General features: G+C 40.1%; 2 protein-coding genes and 1 long non-coding RNA gene across 5 annotated transcripts in view; 2 read left to right on the top strand and 1 right to left on the bottom strand.

Moving 5' to 3' along the window:
• Positions 1-13124, top strand: part of LOC127501119 (uncharacterized) — a 28185-nt gene extending 15061 nt beyond the window's left edge. Inside the window, exon 2 of the long non-coding RNA XR_007926521.1 lies at positions 11355-13124. This is a non-coding gene — a long non-coding RNA (uncharacterized LOC127501119). The remainder of the gene's footprint in view (positions 1-11354) is intronic.
• fkbp10a (FKBP prolyl isomerase 10a) overlaps positions 1-19823 on the bottom strand; it is a 225411-nt gene that overhangs the window by 133515 nt on the left and 72073 nt on the right. The window lies entirely within an intron of this gene.
• The window catches only part of LOC127501094 (cytosolic 5'-nucleotidase 3-like), a 246708-nt gene that overhangs the window by 221569 nt on the left and 5316 nt on the right, over positions 1-19823 (top strand). The gene's annotated exons all lie outside the window — the stretch shown is intronic.

Genomic DNA, 19823 nt, shown 5'->3' with positions numbered 1-19823 from the left:
TGTTGATGATTGATTCAGACAGCAATTGGCCTCCAAAAGCAATTGTTTGGAGGCTATACATTAACTATTAGCGCAGCAATGGCCAATCATTCAGGCAAAAGACAGTGATTAGTTTCTAGGTGGATCCATATTCATTCATTTTATTCATATTTTATGTTAAGAAGTTATGGCTTATGATTTATCAATATTACTTTTGATTTCATACATTCATGTACTCCTTTATGGTTAATATTTTTATATATTTAAGAGTATGTATGCTTGTTATATTCAATTGTTCTTCAGTGTTCCAATGTGACAGGTCATGTTGACACATTTGTGGTTAGATATTGGACGTCTGCCAAGTACTGCAGAAGTGATGTTTTCGGAATTAGTTGCTCATTTGAACTCAATGTACCTTTGTATAAAAATATGTCCATTTCTATTTCTGCTGACATGTGATAATGTAAGATCTGCAAAATTCCCTTAAGGGTGTCAAAACAACCTCTATATCTGTTATCATCTATTTTTGACATTTGACCAGTCTATGACACAATGGATAAATCCATTTGACCTTTTCTTATTAGACCAAAACATAAGTTTGAGTGGGATGTAAGTTTCCCTATGCTTATGGTATAAAATGGACTGAGTCGTTGATAGTTTAGCTTTTTCCTTTGATTTCCTTTGCTTTTCTTTGCTCTTCTGCTTCTTCTCTTCTATCTCTCATTTCATTCTGCAAATGTCTTAATTTTGTTTCTTCTTTCTGTATATTCTGATCTTCATCTATTAGATACAATACTCTGGATTCTACAATACTCTGGATTCTACAATACTCTGGATTTTATTATTAACTATTAATTACTCAATGAATTTGTTTGTCTATATAATTTTCAATTAATACATTTGTTATTCCTTATTTAAATTTGATCTCTGACATAATCATTGCTGGACTGCCTGGATCTCATTTTCTCAAGTTTTTGCATCAGTTTCCAAAAACAATCGATTGTCTCAGTATATACACAGACATTCCGCTAATGGCGTCTGCCCATACAGAACGAGCATTGCTATGATTTTTCCACTGACTTCACTCAAAACATACTTCTCCTTGCTTCTTCTCTAACACATCCTCTTGAGGGCAATAAGACAAGCATTTTCGGGCGACAAGGATTTGTTTTTCAAGCAAATGAAGGGAAAAACAACTGATCTATAAATGAACATGCATCCCAGGACATTGTGTGTATGATTATTACTGTCTTGTATAGTGTCTTTTGTATGGTATTTTGTTTTATGCATATTTTATGATAGAACCAACGGTTAATGTAACCTCACCTATACCAAATTTGGGGGTCTACAAATTTGTATTTTAAAGATATAAATGATTGTGTATATGATATGTCGATACCTGTGCAACATATTAGTATTACAAGAATCTTTTATAGTTTCTTCATCAGCAACCAATCCAGTTACATATGCAAATGATCTGCTTGAGACAAAGGATTGTAAAACTTTCCCTATGAAAGCTTAAGTATGTTTGGCTCAATGACCCCTAGGAGGAGAGGCCATCATCAAGGTTAAAAAGCCCCCACGCAGATCCCACTCCCTCTTCTTGCTTCTACTGCTGCTTCTTCTGGTTGATTTGAGTGTGGGACCCCACTGGGGCCCATGGACACCGGCAGGCCTTGACCACAGCCTGCTATGTCTTCACTCTCCACCCGGGAGAGAGGACTTATTAATTCTGCTACATCAAGTTAATTCTATTAACTGATCCAAATATTTATAATTAATTATAATAAGTTATGATTCATTATTAATATTTCCTTTGAGCTAATTTGCTACAACTATTTTGAAAAAAATAAACTTTGGTGGCAGTTTCATTTGTTCATGGGAGTCTAATGTATACGATCCTATACAGTTTTCAGAATAATATAGGGTTCATAGACAATTGGAAAAGTTTTTGGGGCAGACGTGACCTGTTGAAAAGAGATGGTATTCATCCCTCCTGGGTTGGCAATGCTATTCTCTCTAGTAATATGGCACATAGTCTTAGAATTGAAATTTGACTAACTGGGCCCAAGTCAGGAAGCAGACAGAACGGCTAAAGCCGGGGGGCACACTTAACGATTGTAAGGCCGATTATGAATGTAATTTGATACTTACGATTGATCATGCCCAAACGCGCCAAGACAGAGCCAGATGCGTTCAGTCAGTATTTACAGTTGGTGTTTAAATTCCATGTGTAAGTATTTAAATCTGCTTCAGTCGAAGGAAGGTCTTTTTGTGTGTTGAGCTCAGTCTTAGAATGTTTTAGCAAGTCGTTAAGTGTGTCCCCGGCTTAAGCTGACCATCAGCGAGGGATAGGGATTCTTTCACCTAGATATCATCATATAGAGACTGTCTGTCCCCCAAATTAGTAAATACAAAAAACTCCCAAACCCATTTAAGGGTAAAAATTTAATTGATGTTCAACAAAAAAAAAAAAGAAAAAGAAGAAAAAATATATATATTATACAGATGAAAAAATAATAAAGCTTGGGTTGCTGAATATTAGATCCCTTTCTTCAAAAGCACTTATTGTAAATGATATGATCAAAGACCATAACCTAGATGTGCTGTGTTTGACAGAAACTTGGCTAAAAGCTACTGTTTACAGGCCACCAGGGCTTTACAGACTTTATTAAATAATTTGCTGATTTTCTATCGGAGTTAGTACTGGTCCAGATAAAGTCCTAATTGTTGATGATTTTAATATTCATGTAGATAATAAAAGACGCATTGGGAATGGCATTTACATTTTAAACTCTATTGGAGTAAGACAACATGTGTCAGGACCCACTCATTGTCATAATAATACTTTAGATCTAATATTGTCACATGGAATCGATGATGGCGTTGAAATTTTGCAGCAGAGCGATGACATCCCATGTATACTCCATTTAACCAAGGCTGCAAGACTTCCTGTTACAAAAATGGTAGAACTATTACTTCTACCACTAAAGTTGCTTTATAAATAATCTTCCTGATCAGTTTCCTCTCCTTCGCAGCTAGAGTTCTTACTAGAACCAAGAAGTACAAGCATATTAGCCCAGTTCTGTCAACATTGCATTGGCTCCCTTAAACATCGTACAGATGTTAAAATCTTGCTAATTATTTACAAAGCACTAAATGGTTTAACTCCCCAGTACCTGAGCGAGCTCTTAATGCATTATAGTCCTTCATGTCCATTATGATCTCATAATTCTGGCCAGTTGATAATACCTAGAATATCAAAATCAACCGTAGGCGGTAGATCCTTTTCCTTTTTAGCACCTAAACTTTGGAACAGTCTTCCTAGCATTGTTCGGGAAGCAGACACACTCTGTCAGTTTAAATCTAGACTAATTAAAATGATACCAGTTTGCATTGATCTGAGGAAATTTTTTTTTTTTTTTTTCTGTATTATGCGGGCTAGACAAGTAATTTGGCAATGTCACTTTGTAAAAAAGACTAAGCGTCTGCACACATACACATTCAAATGTGCAAACCTATAGACTAAACACATAAATGAACGGCAAGAACGCATTAAAAGTCTTCTGTTTTCACTCAAAAAGGTGTCATTTAAGTGGCCCCTAAGTTAATAATTATTTAATAATCAGAATTCTGGCCAATTGATAATACCTAGAATATCAAAATCAACCGCAGGTGGTAGATCCTTCTCCTATTTGGCACCTAAACTCTGGAACAATCTTCCTAGCATTGTCCAGGAAGCAGACACACTCTGTCAGTTTAAATCTAGACTAAAAACACATCTCTTTAACCTGGCATACACATAACTCTCTCTGTTTATCCCAAGGTTTACCGTATTCAGCCGTATCCGGGCCAGGTCAGATTGAGGACCTGCACCCAGACATGACAGCAACACAGCCCTGAAGTGTCAGCAGAGACTGTGTCAACTTGATCATCCCCTGTGATGGCCTCACCGACACGACAGCCAGTGGCACAGATTCCCTAAAAAACTGTCCCATACCGGCGTGATGAATACGATCTTCAACTAGATGGAAGTGGATTAAATATTGTGACTGTTGCAATCCCAATCGGACTTATGACCTGTAAAGCTGCCTGAATCATAATTATGCACTTTTCACTGTTGGCCAGAGGAGAACTGGCCCCCCGACTGAGCCTGGTTTCTCCCAAGGTTTTTTTTCTACATTTTTATCACCTGTTTGTCACCAGTTGGAGTTTGGGTTCCTTGCCGCTGTCGCCTTTGGCTTGCTTACTTAGGGACACTTGATATTCAACAATGTTTTTGATCTGCCTGCATTGACACCATTGTATGTGAACTGCACTGAGCTTAATGATAACATCACTGATTTCTCCAGTGCTGATATATAGATAAATTAACTAAATTAATAACTATTGATTTTTACAAAGGAATGAATCAATACTGAATTTATTTAAGCTGGTCAGTGACACAATTTTCTTTAAGAGCTGCTGTGCAGCCAAAATTATTTACCAGTTATCACTGTAAAGCTGCTTTGACACAATCTGCATTGTAAAAAGCGCTATATAAACAAAGGTGATTTGATTTGACTTCACTCAGCATACCAGATAGCTTAGAAGAACTCAGTGTTGCAAAAAACTCTCTTTTTTCAAACAATTTAGACACAGTTGCTCCTTTGCGTTTAAAGAAGATAAAGGAAAATAGCCCAATGCCATGGTACAGTGAGCACACTCTGCCCCAGAGAGCAGCCCAAAATGAAAAATTAATAAATAAATGGAGCACAGCTGGAAGAAAACAAATCTAGAGGTGTTTCGCATTTCATGGAAAGAAAGCATTGCTGCATACAGAACAGAAAAACTGCTAGATCTGGTTATTTTTTGACTCTCTTAGAAGAAAACAAAAACAACCCTAGGTATTTATTTGATATAGTGGTTAAATCAACAATAAATAAAGCTTCAACTTCAGATGTTTTCAAACAGCACAGCAGTAATGACTTCTTTACATGCAAGATGGATAATGTTAGAGAGAAAATTATGTCCGTGGTTGTAGAACCTAACGATGGTGTGCGGGGAAGACCACCCTGCAGCATCATAGACATCCTGGAGAGAAACTTTTGAAGTAGCCATACTTCTAGTTGAGTGGGCTCAGACCACCAAAGGTGAAGGCTAGCCGGCCGACTCATACGCAAGAGAAATAGCCTCAACTATCTACTTGCTCATCCTCTGCTTAGATGCTGGACACCCTTTCCTGGGTGGCCCAAAACACAGAATGAGTTAGTCAGATTTACACCACATAGGCATTTAAGGCCCTCACAGGACATAGCGGATTTAACTTTTCCTGGTCCAAGGTACTAATGGGAGGAGGAAAGAAGGACTGCAGTGTAATGGTTCTAGCCACATTAGTGGGAACTTTAGGAATATACCCTGGTCTAGAGTGAAAAAAAGCTTTCACCATACCTGGTGCAAAGTCTAAACACAAAGTAGATACCGAAAGGGCTTGAAGGTCTCCAACTCTCTTGAGAGACATAATGGCAAGGAGAAAGAGGACTTTCAAAGTCAGAAACGATGAGACTGTCGAGACTGGTCTCTGGCTTTGTTTGTGCAGTGACCTTGGAACCTCTCGACGACAGTTGTAACTGCGTTACAGAAGAGACCCATAGGGGTGATGGGCATCAAGAAAAGAGAAAAGAAAAGCTTTATCACGGTCCTTGATGCCTGAGAGGTTCAGCCATAAGTGCCTTTCCGTGGCCACCAGGGCTGATGTAGAATGGTTGATTGACTTGGCCTTCTCCTTGGTGGCCTGAAGAGACAAATCAGTAGCTTTGTGAAGCTATTTCACAACTTCAGAGCCCACACCCCCACCTTCATCCAGGTCTCTGAGCAGGTTGGCCTGGTATACCTGAAAGATTGTATGCAGACATGCAGCGGCCTGACCTGCTGCCGAATACGCTTTGCCCATCAGCGCTGAAGTTTTTCTGACTGGCTTAGTGGGCAATGTCAGGGCTTTAAGGGATGAAGCAGACTCAGGGGAGAGATAACTGGCAAGCGTCTCTTCAACCCTAGGCACTGCCCCATAACCATGCTCTTTCACTCCTAAAATATTAGCGTAATTTGATGTCTGAGGGGAATGTACTCTATAAGAGACTGGTTTTCTCCATGACCTCGACACCTCAGTGTGGAGGTTGGGAAAAAACGGTAAGCCTCGACGTGGAGGTTGTGCATGAGATGGAAGATAACTCCAATTATGCACAGGAGCTGTAACAGGCTGATTCCTGCTAGCATGTCTGACAGGCACTCACTTGTACTTTTCTGTCTGCATTAATGTTAGGCCAGCAAAAATGGCTACGAGCTAGGGCATTCATCTTCACCATGCCCTGATGATTGTGATGTAGTTCTGTCAGCATTTGTCAAAATCCTAACACTTTTAGCACAAGCACAAGGAAACTCCAAAGAACACACTAAGATTCCACAGTCAGTTCTGTATTTCTCAAAAAAAAAAAAAAAAAAAAAAATATGGCTTTACTTTATCCTCAGTGACCTGTTTTGGCCAGTCATTTAACATAAAATATTTTAATTTCTGTGACACCGTGTCCAGTTTTGTCTGTTTTGCTATTTCTTGTGTAGATATTGGAACACTATCCAAAAAGGACACTCAGAATAAAAGTTTACTTTCATTACTCTTAACAGTGAGAGGTAAGAATGACAAAGCATCAGCGTTACTGTGTTGCAGGGAGGGTTTATATGTTATTTCATACTGATACGTGGCTAAAATCTAAGACCATCTCTGTAATCTCGCTGCAGCCAAATTCGGAACGCCTGTCTTCAGGCCAGATATCTTGACCAATGGTTTGTGATCTGTATATAGCCTAAATTTGCACCCATACAAGTGATTCCCATCTCCAGGACTATAAAACACACACTCTCACCCATTGCGAAGTCTTGTTTTCCCCCGACTGACATTTCTAAGCATTTTTCCCTGTGATCTGTATTCTTGTGTTTGACCTTGGACTGTTTATTCCCATCTTGATTGTTTGCTGCCTGCCCTGTTGATTTTCTGCCTGGATTTACTCTGCCTTGTCTGCCGCCTGCCCTGACCCTTTGATTGTCCCTGTTTACGATTCTGCTCTGTCTTGGATATTGTTATTGCTGGTGATTGACCTCTGTCTGTTCGACTACGACTGTTTAATAAAGCTGCACATGGATCCTATCACGTCTGACACCTTGTTACAGAAGACTTCCCCAGACCACGATCCAGCGGCCATCTATCGGTCTACTGAGGTATCCACTTAAGCCAGCATTCTAGCCACCCATCAACAACAACTTACTCGTCTTACTTCGGTAACAGAGGAACTGGTGAAGACGCTACAAAGCATGCAGCTCCCCACCGTTGATGAAAGTCCGCCATTAGTCACTCCATCTGCTACCGCGACATCTATAACGCACACTACTACTAATCCTTGTCTAGCATTCCCTGAAAAATATGATGGCTCACCAGCTAAATGTAAGGGGTTCCTGCTGCAATGCTCATTGTTTGTCTCACAGCAACCCACTTTATACACCACTGACGAGAGTCGCATCGCATTTGTGTGTTCATTGTTAACGGGTAAGGCCTTAGAATGGGCCACTCATTGAATGTCGTGAAAAGTTGGCCGGCAGTGTGGAGTGACGGACGGCCGGCCCACTTTCACGACATTCAATGCGTTTCTACAACGATTTCGTGAGATTTTTAAACATTCAGAAGGGGGAAAAGAGGCTGGTGAATTACTGCTGACTCTTCGTCAAAGCAAACAAATAGAGGCTGAATATGCGCTCATGTTTCGCACACTGGCGGCTCAAACAACATGGGTGGATGATACATCAAAATTACTGTTTTGTAAAGGATTAAACATGGAATTTCAGTCGGAACTTGCTTGCCGTGACGAGGGAAAGACACTGAATCATTTCATTGATCTGGCTATTCGCATTGACAACTTAATTCGCTCACAGCGTCCTCAGAGGAATACTTTGACGCTCACTCTTGCCACCTCAAGATAGTGAACCCCAGATAGTGAACCCATGCAAATCGGCTACACTCACCTGTCTTCAGAGGAAAGAGAATAACGTGTTCATCAAAGACTTTGCCTCTATTGTGGTCAACCTGGACATATGAGATGACATGTCCCACTCAACCAGCATACAGAAATGCCACTGCGGTAAGTTCTCCATCTCATCACTCTCCTAACATTGAAATTTCAGTCAACCTCACATTTAACAGTAGTTCAGTCAATGCCACAGCCATGATTGATTCTGGAGCTGCCGTTAACTTCACTGGCTCTGATTTCACTAAAACCCATGACATTCCTCTAATTCCTTGTGAATCTGTATTGGCAGTGGCAGCGTTTGACGGACACCCCCTGGGGACCGGTCACGTACATTACACTACAAGAGACATTTCACTACAGATTGGAGCGCTGCACAAGGAAACAATTCTCTTTTTCCTGATAAAATCACCACAAAACCCCATCATACTCAGATTACCGTGGTTACGTCAACACAATCCTCAGATTTCGTGGGCTGATAATCAGTGGTCAGATTATTGTCTTCAACATTGTCTCCAATCTCCACAGCTCCAGAACACCCAAGAATCCCAATCATCACTCATCACAAACTTACCACCCGAATATCACAATCTCTCTGAGGCCTTCAGTAAGTCCAAGGTGGTCCAATTACCACCCCATTGCTTAAATGACTGTGCTATTGAACTTCTCTCAGGTACTATGCCCCCCAAGGGCCGAATCTTTCAATCTCAACCTGAATCAGAAGCCATGAAAAACTACATCAATGAAGAACTTTCCAAGGGGTTCATCCGACCATCCACTTCTCCAGCATCTGCTGGGTTCTTCTTCGTTAAAAAGAAAGATGGAGGCTTACGACCCTGTACACAGTAAAATTCCGTTACCCTCTACCTTTAGTTCCTGCAGCCCTAGAACAGCTTCATACTGCCAAGAACTTCACCAAGCTCGATCTGAGCAGTGCATACAACCTGATTCGTATCCGGGAGGGAGACGAGTGGAAAACTGCCTTCTCCACAACAAAAGGGCACTACGAATATCGGGTTATGCCCTTCGGGTGGGTCAATAGTCCGTCCATTTTCCAAGCCTTCATCAACGATGTCTTCGGTGACATGCTCAACAAATGGGTCATCGTGTACATAGACGACATACTGATATACTCCGACTCCTTCAACGATAATATCCACCACGTCCGGTCTGTCCTCCAAAGACTCACTGAAAATCAACTCTCCGCCAAGGCAGAGAAATGTGAGTTCCACCAAACTTCCACCTCATTCCTGGGTTACATCATCAGTTCCGAGGGAGTCACCATGGACGACAACAAGGCCCAGGCTGTTGTGAACTGACTTCAACCCACAACTATAAAGGAACTACAACGCTTCTTAGGACTCGCTAACTTTTACAGATGGTTCATCAGAAACTTCAGCATGATCTCTTCACCTCTCACCTCCATGCTCAAGAAGGGAGGCACTTGGCTATCCTGGTCACTAGCGTCAGAAAGAGCCTTTCAAGAGTTGAAGGAACTATTCACAACAGTGCCTATTTTACATCATTCTGACCCCGAACAAGAATTCTTAGTCGAAGTCGATGCATCCAGTACCGGGATTTGAGCAATACTATCTCAAAGACAAGGCAACCTGACCAAGCTCTTTCCTTGTGCATTCTACTACAGAAAACTCACCCCAACTGATCAAAATTACGATGTGGGAGATTGAGAACTTCTTGCCATGAAAGCAGCATTCGAACAATGGCGGCATTGGTTGGAAGGAAGTAAACATCCATTTATCGTGCTAACAGATCATCGGAATCTCGAATATCTACGTTCAGCAAAAAGACTCAACCCCAGTCAGGCAAGATGGGCCTTGTTCTTCACCAGATTTCAATTCAAAGTAACTTATAGACCCGGGTCCAAGAACATCAAGGCCGACGCTCTCTCCAGACAATACGAATCTGCTCTATCACCTCCCACCAACGAACCAATTCTACCTTCCACTATCATCCTAGCACCAGTACAATGGGACATTATGACTGAAATCACAGATGCTCACCACTCAGAACCACCTCCTCCTAACTGCCCTCCAAATCGTATGTGCCAGCAGCACTACACAAGAGAGTTATTCAGTGGGTACATAATTCCCTCAGCTCAGGTCATCCAGGTATTGCTGCTACCACCCACATCACCAACAATTGCTTCTGATGGCCCTCTCTACAATCTGACATCATAACCTTAATTCGCAACTGTACGACCTGCCAAACCTCAAAGTCATCACATCAAGCTCCCGCTGGCCTTCTACAACCTTTACCCATTCCTCAATGTCCATGGTCTCACATTGCCATCGATTTCGTCACTGATTTTCCCAACTCCCAAGGTCATACTACAATACTCAGTCATCGAACGCTTCTCCAAGGCCTGTCACTTTATTCCCCTTCCCAAGCTCCCCTCTGCCTTGGAAACTGCCGAACACCTCTGCAACTATGTATTTTGGTTCTACGGCCTTCCTGAAGACATTGTTTCAGATCGAGGTCCCCAATTCACATCACAGGTGTGGTCAGCCTCAATGTTAATGTCAGTTTAACCTCAGGCTATCATCCCCAATCCAAAGATCAAGTAGAACGTCTAAACCAAGAACTCACCCGTTATCTCCGATCCTATTGTCACCGCAATCAAAACGACTGGAGTCGATTCTTGTTCTGGGCTGAATACATACAAATCTCTCTCCAAAAACCATCTGCTGGAGTCACTCCTTTCAAATGCACTCTTGGATACCAACCACCTCTGTTTCCCTGGTCAGGAGAACCCTCTGACCTACCATCCATCGATGACTGGCTCTGGATGATGGGGCTCTGTTACGAATTTGGCTTCAGTGGCTCCCTCCGATCACCACCATTGCTCGATTGCTCCTGTCGATTGCTCCTGTCTGCCTCGCTGCTCAGATTGGTTTGCGTCTGTAACTCCGTATAGCTTTGTTTTGAATCTCTTACTTTTATTCATTGTTGCTTATTTTTTTATTACCGTATATGTAATATTGCCTACCACACTAATCTGACGTCGCTAGCTTGTAATATTTGAATCTAAATCGCTGTTACAACGCATTTGCATTTGCAGCGCTAGCTTGTTAAACTTGTTAACAGTCGCTCGCGCGCTCCTTTTTCAACGCGTTCTTCAAACAGCTGTGGTAAGTCGGATCAGTCTACAAAAAAATTGGATGACCAGTAATTTCCTACTACTAAATTCAGAAAAAACAGAGATTCTAATTTTTGGACCAAAAACTTCTTCACGTAATAACCTAGAATATTGTCTAACACTTGATGGCTGCTCTGTTAAGTCTTCGTCGTCAGTTAGGAACCTAGGTGTGCTCTTTGATACCAATCTTTCATTTGAAGGCCATGTTACTAGCATCTGTAAAACCGCATTCTTCCATCTTAAAAATATATCTAAACTACGACATATGCTCTCAATGAAAAATGCAGAACAGTTAGTTCATGCGTTCATGACCTCAAGGCTAGATTACTGTAACGCTCTACTGGGTGGTTGTTCTGCTCGCCTGATAAATAAACTACAGCTCGTACAAAATGCAGCAGCTAGAGTTCTTACTAGAACCAGGAAGTATGACCATATTAGCCCAGTTCTGTCAACACTGCATTGGCTTCCTGTTAAACATCGTATAGATTTTAAAATCTTGCTAATTACTTACAAAGCACTAAATGGTTTAGCTCCCCAGTACCTGAGCGAGCTCCTAATTCATTATAGTCCTTCACGTCTATTGCGATCTCAGAATTCAGGCCAGCTGATAATACCTAGAATATCAAAATCAACTGCAGGTGGTAGATCCTTCTCCTATTTGGCACCTAAACTCTGGAACAATCTTCCTAGCATTGTTCGGGAAGCAGACACACTCTGTCAGTTTAAATCTAGACTAAAAACGCATCTCTTTAACCTGGCATACACATAACACATTACCAATTTATATTTCCAAATCCGTTAAAGGATTATTAGGCTGCATAAATTAGGTCAGCCGGAACCGGGAACACTTCCTATAACACCTGATGTACTCGTTACATCAGAAGAAGAATGGCATCTACGCTAATATTAGTCTTTCTGTTTATCCCGAGGTTCACCGTAGTCAACCGGATCCGGGCCGTATCCAGGTGAGACCAAGGACCTGCACCTTGACACGACCACAACGCAGCCCTGAAGTATCAGCAGAGATTGAGTCAACTAGATCATCCCCTGTGAAGGCCTCATCGACACGACAGCCACGACACAGTTCCTCAACAACCGTCCATACCGGCGTGATGAATACGATCCTCAATTGGATGGAACTGAATTAAATACTTTTAATGTTGCGATCCTATTGGACTTATGATAGCAACCTGAATTGTAACAAAGCACTGTTGGCCAGAGGAGAACTGGCACCCCGACTAAGCCTGGTTTCTCCCAAGGTTTTTTTCTCCATTTTAACACCAATTTTCCACTTGTCTGCCACCTGATGTCACCTGATGGAGTTTGGGTTCCTTGCCGCTGTCGCCTCTGGCTTGCTTAGTTGGGGACACTTGACATTTTGATATTCAACAGTGCTTTTGATCTGCCTGCATTGACACTATTCTTTAAGAGCTGCTGTGCAGTCAAACAATGTACCAGATATCAATGTAAAGCTGCTTTGACACAATCTACATTGTAAAAAGCGCTATATAAATAAAGGTGACTTGACTTGACTTGACCACCAGAGGGCTCCCTCACCTGAGTACTAACTACTCTACGGACTTCATTTCCCATACCTGGTCCTGATTACCTACACACCTGATTCCCATCTCCTGGACTATAAAATACACACTCACACTATCACCCATTTGCCCGGCTGACATTTTTAAGCGTTTTCCCTTGTGATCTGTATTCTTGTGTTTGGCCTTGGACTGTTTATTCCTTTCTTGATTGTTTGCTGCCTGCCCTGTTGATTCTCTGCCTGGATATCTGGATTTACTCTGCCTTGTCTGCCACCTGCCCTGACCCTTTGACTGTGCCTGTTTATGATTCTGCACTGTCTTGGATATTGTTATTGCTGGTGATTGACCTCTGCCTGTTTGACTACAATTGTTTAATAAAGCTGCACATGGATCCTATCATGTCTGACTTCTCGTTACAGTAGTCATTAAATTTAGTCACCCTAAAAATAATACTCAGAGCCTCCTTTTTTTCAATTTGAGAATAGTTAACCTCAGTCTTTGTTAGTGTGCATGAGGCACACGAAATGGGCTTCTCTGTGCCATCTGGAAACTGGTGTGAAATTATTGCCCCAACCCCACAAGGGGATGCATTTCTGTCCCCTTCCAAACAGCATCTTTGTGAAGTGGTTTAATTTCACTTGACAGATTTGGTATGAATTTACCATAATAATTCAGCATGGCTAGGAATGATCTCAACTCAGATATATTTTGTTAGATGTACGTTACGCTATTCTGAAAGAAATAACACTTTTCTTTGTTTAGTCTAAGACCATGTTCTTATAGTTGTTTCAAAACAGTGCTTAAATATTTCAAGTAACCATTGGTGTCTTTCCGATTATTAAAATATCATCAAGATAGCAAACAAAACACCGTCTAATCCTTGCAATACCATATCCATGGTACACTGGAATATTGACAGTGCACTACCAACCCCGTATGGTAATCGACTGTCCACGTACAATCCCTGCTGCATATTAATGGTGAGGAAAGGCTTACTTTCCTCATCCACTTTCAGTTTGGTGTACGCTTGCGTCAAATCCAGTTCATTAAAATGTTGGGGGTACAGTTCTATGTCTAGCCATGGATTAATCGTCACTTTATAATTGCTGCATATGCAAACTGAGCTGTCCTGTTTTGGGATACAGACAAGGGGTGTGGCCCACTCACCGTGTAACACCGGAGAAATTACTCCTTTATGCAGTTTCTTATCGACAGCCTTCCGTAGTGCGTAAGGCACCGGCCTCGCTTTGCAAAACTCACATTGGTGGTTACCCCCGATTGCAGTACCTAAGTGCGAACTAACACAGCTTTGTGCTCCATGAAGAATTTCTCAACCAGAACGCCTATATGATTCATTCAAGACCAGTCCAAATTTAGCACCCAGATCCAATCACAACCCATAAGATCTGGCCCCGTGCCTCGCGACACTAACAAAATTAGTTGTAGATCTTGTGCACCATTCTGAACTCAGACATTAATTTTTCCCAACAATTTTAGGGGTTGATCAAATTACATGGCTGCAATTTTGCCTTTCTAAATTTTAACCAGCACAAGCTCTCAGAGATAACCGATACAGTGGCCCCAGAGTCTAAAACATTTTAACCCTGTTACATCTCACCATAACCTTGCGTGGTTTTATATACCCGGATAAGTCCATTGTCACTGTGTGCAGTCTTAAATCAGTTTGCTCCTGTGCAACATCTGATAACAATGCCACGGCCCCATAAACTGAATCCTCCTGTCTTTCACCTCAGCTCAGCTCCACTATTGAAGATTTACCAAGATTTACCGCTCCCCACAGGCCCAGATGATCCGTCCGCAGGTACGACGAGGGCGCTCCCTTCTGCATAGACTGCATGCCACTGGTGGTACACTCAAAATACTTTGTTATTTCCAGCATTTGTGCCCATGTCAGTCCTTCCTCACTTGTGGCATTCAACAGTTTTTGGCGCAGTTCTTTGTCAATTATGCCACAAACGAGCCACACACGAATTGATCTCTTAGCTGCTCCTACAAGCTGGCGCCAAATTCACACGTGCAGGCCAGCCCCTTCAAGCAAGCAATGTACTCACCAAAAGATTCTTCTGCTTGCTGTCGAAGATTCCATAATGTGAATCTTTCCGCCGACACATTCTTTTTTAGTATAAAAAAAACTTTTATTAATATAAAAATCTCTTAATGCCTTCAGTCTTAGAATTCTGTCTCGCTCACCTCGCTTGGTGTAATCAGATCTCTTAGCTGTGCTGTTTTCAGACCAACCACAGACAAAAATACTGCTCGCTGCCAGTCAGATTCAATCTTGTTGGTCACCAGAAACTGCAGAAGCCTTTCTTCATAGTTTTCAAACATCTCTGTCATTTTGTTGACCATAAATCCTGTTTTACGTATTGTTTAGTGCCATGCTGCCCCAGTGTTTGTCCCTTTTTTTTAGCTAATCACAGAGGGTGTGATCGACTTGTCGCTAAACTTGTCATGTATTTACTGAAAAAACAAATACGATGATGGATTCTCTTTTTGATTGATGGGTTTTATTTGCTGATTAACTAAAGAATTGCCAATAAAGAACTCTTTTACAAATTCCATAGTCAACATGGTGGAAACTCTCTTTCTGCGCACTCATCTAATGGTGCTCCACCTTTTTATCTCGTGCTCTCACAGCCAATCACAAGCAAGGTCAATATGTATGTATGTATGTATGTACAGTATGTACACTGCCATTCAAAAGTTTGGGATTGGTAAGATTTTTAATGTCTTTAAAAGAAGTCTCTTATGCTCACCAAGGCTGTATTTCTTTGATTAAAAATACCAAAAACACAGTAAAATTGTGAAATACTGTATTACAATTTAAAATAACTGTTTTCTATTTGAATATATTTTAAAATGTAATTTAGCTGAATTTTCAGCATCATTACTCCAGTCTTCAGTGTCACGTGATTCTTCAGAAATCATTATAATATGCTGATTTGGTGCTCAAGAAACATTTATTATTATTATCAATGTTGAAAACAGTTGTGTACAATTTTTTTTTCAGGATTCTTTGATGAATAGAAAGTTTAAAAGAACAGCATTTATTTGAAATATAATCTTTACTGTCACTTTTGATCAATTTAATTAATCTTTGCTGAATAAAAGTATTAATTTATTTAATTTCTCTACAAAAATAAAACATCAAAAAATTGGTAACACTTTATTTTAAGGGTCCAGAATAATGCATTAAGCATGTATTAATAATTAACTTGTTCACAATTAAGCATTAGTTAAGAATGAACAAACTAGTAATTAATGATTAACTTTACTTTTTAAGGGTCCTGAATTATGCATTAGTTAAGCATAAATAAACTAGTAATTAATGATTTACTTGTTCACAATTATGCATTAGTTAAGCATGGACACAATAGTAATTAATGATTAACTTAACATATAGTAGGGCATATTAGCCGTTATTTACAAATTATTAAACATTTGAAAGATACACATTTATTCTATAAATAAACAAAAATAACCTAGTAATTAATTGTAACGACTGAGACAAATCAGACACAATTATTTGTTATAGGTAACCAATAATTGTTTAAAGCACTCTGGGGCCTGTCCCCCATCCCCCGAGAAGTTCTCAGTTACAAGTTTTATTGCGCTAAAGAATGTGGTTGCCACATGGAAGAGCAGAGAAGAGACACAGAAACGTGCATCTTTCCTGCATTTTCCCCACAGAACACAGACTTTCCTGCATTAATTTATAGACGGACCGTTCTATAAATGAACATGCACATCCCTAGGAAATGGTATCCATTATTGCTGTTGTTGTATTGCACTCATTGTATTCGCATGTTTTATGATACATTTAAGGTAACTTCAATTATGCCATGTTTAGTGTCTATGGGTTCGTATCGAGAAGATTTAAATGCTTGTGTATGCGGTATGTCCATACCTGTGCAACACATCAGTATTACAAGAATCTTTAATAGTTCTTCTTCAAAACTCAGCCAGTAAATCTTAAATCATAAAAGCCCTGACAGGAGGCGTGTTATCGCCCGGAAATACAACATCTTCATTGGTCCGGTCAACAACTAAGAGGTGTGACTTTGACCAGAGGTTAAAAGCCAGTGAACAATGCCACTCCCTCTCTTTCCTTGCTTCTTGGACGACTGAAGAGACCCCCTTCTTGCTGCAGGCCTGTAGGCCTAGGCCTGCAGGCCTCGGCTTACAACCCGGCCATGTGCCCATCTATAAGTTTTCATAGTACTTCATCTAACGCAGAAGATACTGGCAACAACTTCGGACCGAACCATCAAGATTACAACCCAGCCGGCAGATCCGATGCTCCTCAGCCTAAAGGCATCTTGCAAGTATCGTACATTTGAACACTAAACAGCGATTTAGTATTGATTTGTAAAACTTACCTTTGTCAGCAAAGGTGTTTTATTACTGAGAAAACTGATGATTCTTTTCCAGATTGTCTATGACTTTTTCCTATAGCTCTATCAACAGTTCCACTTCCGGTTCAACTCTCATTATCATATCATTGCTCATTCTTACCAATGTATGTGTGTGACCTTCGTGTATGTTATGTGTCTGTTAGTTTAGTTATGTGTTTGTTAGTTAGTTAATAAAGATTGTGCACAATACATGTTTGGTTCTGACTCCATCTGCTAATAAATTGCCTCTTAAGTGATTTAGATCCTGACTACATGCTCTGAGTAGTACTGTACAATACGAATGTTGTTTTTCCATAACCTGGAAATGAACATTTCTTAGAATTAATAAACAATCAACACTGAGTGTTCACTGGACGAACAGGTTAATTGATTATAATATTAATGTAGCTACATCCAGTTAATCTGATTAACTGATTTACATATTCATAATTAATCATAATTAAAAATCATAATGAGTTATGAATAATTATTAATATTTCCCCTTTGAGTTAATTCGCTACATAATGGTTAACTGAATGTACAGTAAACGCCTTTTAGTCATTATCTACAACTTAATAAGCCATATATTATTTTTGTGTAGTGATGTAATTATATTTCTGTGCCATTCTATTAAGTTAACTGAACAATAAGCTAGTAATTGTTTAATTACTGCTGGTTTTCAGTTATAAATTCCTAAAATAATATAATAAAGACAATTTGACCCCCAAAGAAAGGTAAATCCACATTAATTATGGCACTTATTGAGTGATATTCAAGTTTATGGACCAGAATAAGCCAATAATTGTGGCAGCTAAACTGCCACTAATACAGTACTAATAAAGACAAATTGACTCCTTATTCTAGAGATAGTTCCTTATTTACATTATTGGTTTGTTTAGTTATTCTGCAGCGTGATCCCACGAAAATGTGTATTTTTACGTAAAGTATGGTTCTACAACACTACATTTATACATTTATACATTACATCATTAACACTACATAAATACATTTACTTATGTTTTCATACAGTAAAACGTACAATATTGACAACACTAAAATTATTACATGTAAAAACATTTTGCGCTGTTCGTGACTTGCACTGCCAACTCGTTTCAAAGAATTATGTTAAACAAAACTACACTTTAAAACCTTAAAATGAATAACATTTCTGTAATCATTCTGTAATCGGTAATGGTTATTTATCATGTAATACTTTTGTTCGCCGTGGGACACAAAAGGCATTTTCTCAGACACAGGACTAGAAAATACACCAAAACGCAACATAAATTCACAAAAGACAACAATTTAATCCACTGTAATCCACATCTTTAGAATCCATACTACTGCGAGGAACAGATCCAAATTAATTTCTGTATCCAGCGATCTTTATCTCCATCCTCAACAGCAACCGTAAACAAATCCTGTGATCTTTATGATATGAATTCAAAAATTGCCGCCTCAAAAAGCTTGACAGGACACGTTTTACGGCAGTGATATCAACTGTAACGACTGAGACAAATCAGACACAATTATTTGTTATAGGTAACCAATAATTGTTTAAAGCACTCTGGGGCCTGTCCCCCATCCCCCGAGAAGTTATCTGTTACAAGTTTTATTGCGCTAAAGAATGTGGTTGCCACATGGAAGAGCAGAGAAGAGACACAGAAACGTGCATCTTTCCTGCATTTTCCCCACAGAACACAGACTTTCCTGCATTAATTTTTAGACAGACCGTTCTATAAATGAACATGCACATCCCTAGGAAATGGTATCCATTATTGCTGTTGTTGTATTGCACTCATTGTATTCGCATATTTTATGATACATTTAAGGTAACTTCAATTATGCCATGTTTAGTGTCTATGGGTTCGTATCGAGAAGATTTAAATGCTTGTGTATGCGGTATGCCCATACCTGTGCAACACATCAGTATTACAAGAATCTTTAATAGTTCTTCTTCAAAAACTCAGCCAGTAAATCTTGCTCGATCGTAAAAGCCCTGACAGGAGGCGTGTTATCTCCCGGAAATACAACATCTTCATTGGTCCGGTCAACAACTAAGAGGTGTGACTTTGACCAGAGGTTAAAAGCTAGTGAACAATGCCACTCCCTCTCTTTCCTTGCTTCTTGGACGACTGAAGAGACCCCCTTCTTGCTGCAGGTCTGTAGGCCTAGGCCTGCAGGCCTCGGCCTACAACCCAGCCATGTGCTCATCTATAAGTTGTTTCATAGTACTTCATCTAACGCAGAAGATACTGGCAACAACTTCGGACCAAACCATCAAGACTACAACCCAGCCTGCAGATCCGATGCTCCTCAGCCTAAAGGCATCTTGCAAGTATCATTCATTTGAACACTAAACAGCGATTTAGTATTGATTTGTAAAACTTACCTTTGTCAGCAAAGGTGTTTTATTACTGAGGAAACTGATGATTCTTTTCCAGATTGTCTATGACTTTTTCCTATAGCTCTATCAACAGTTCCACTTCCGGTTCAACTCTATCATTGCTCATTCTTACCAACGTATGTGTGTGACCTGCGTGTGTGTTATGTGTCTGTTAGTTTAGTTATGTGTTTGTGAGTTAGTTAATAAAGATTGTGCACAATACATGTTTGGTTCTGACTCCGTCTACTAATAAATTGCCTCTTAAGTGATTTAGATCCTGACTACATTCTCTGA

This window comes from Ctenopharyngodon idella, chromosome 19 (genome assembly GCF_019924925.1).
Source record: "Ctenopharyngodon idella isolate HZGC_01 chromosome 19, HZGC01, whole genome shotgun sequence".
Lineage (NCBI taxonomy): Eukaryota > Metazoa > Chordata > Actinopteri > Cypriniformes > Xenocyprididae > Ctenopharyngodon > Ctenopharyngodon idella.
The sequence above is the reverse complement of the archived record's forward strand: the minus strand, read 5'-3'. Positions and strand labels throughout refer to the sequence as shown.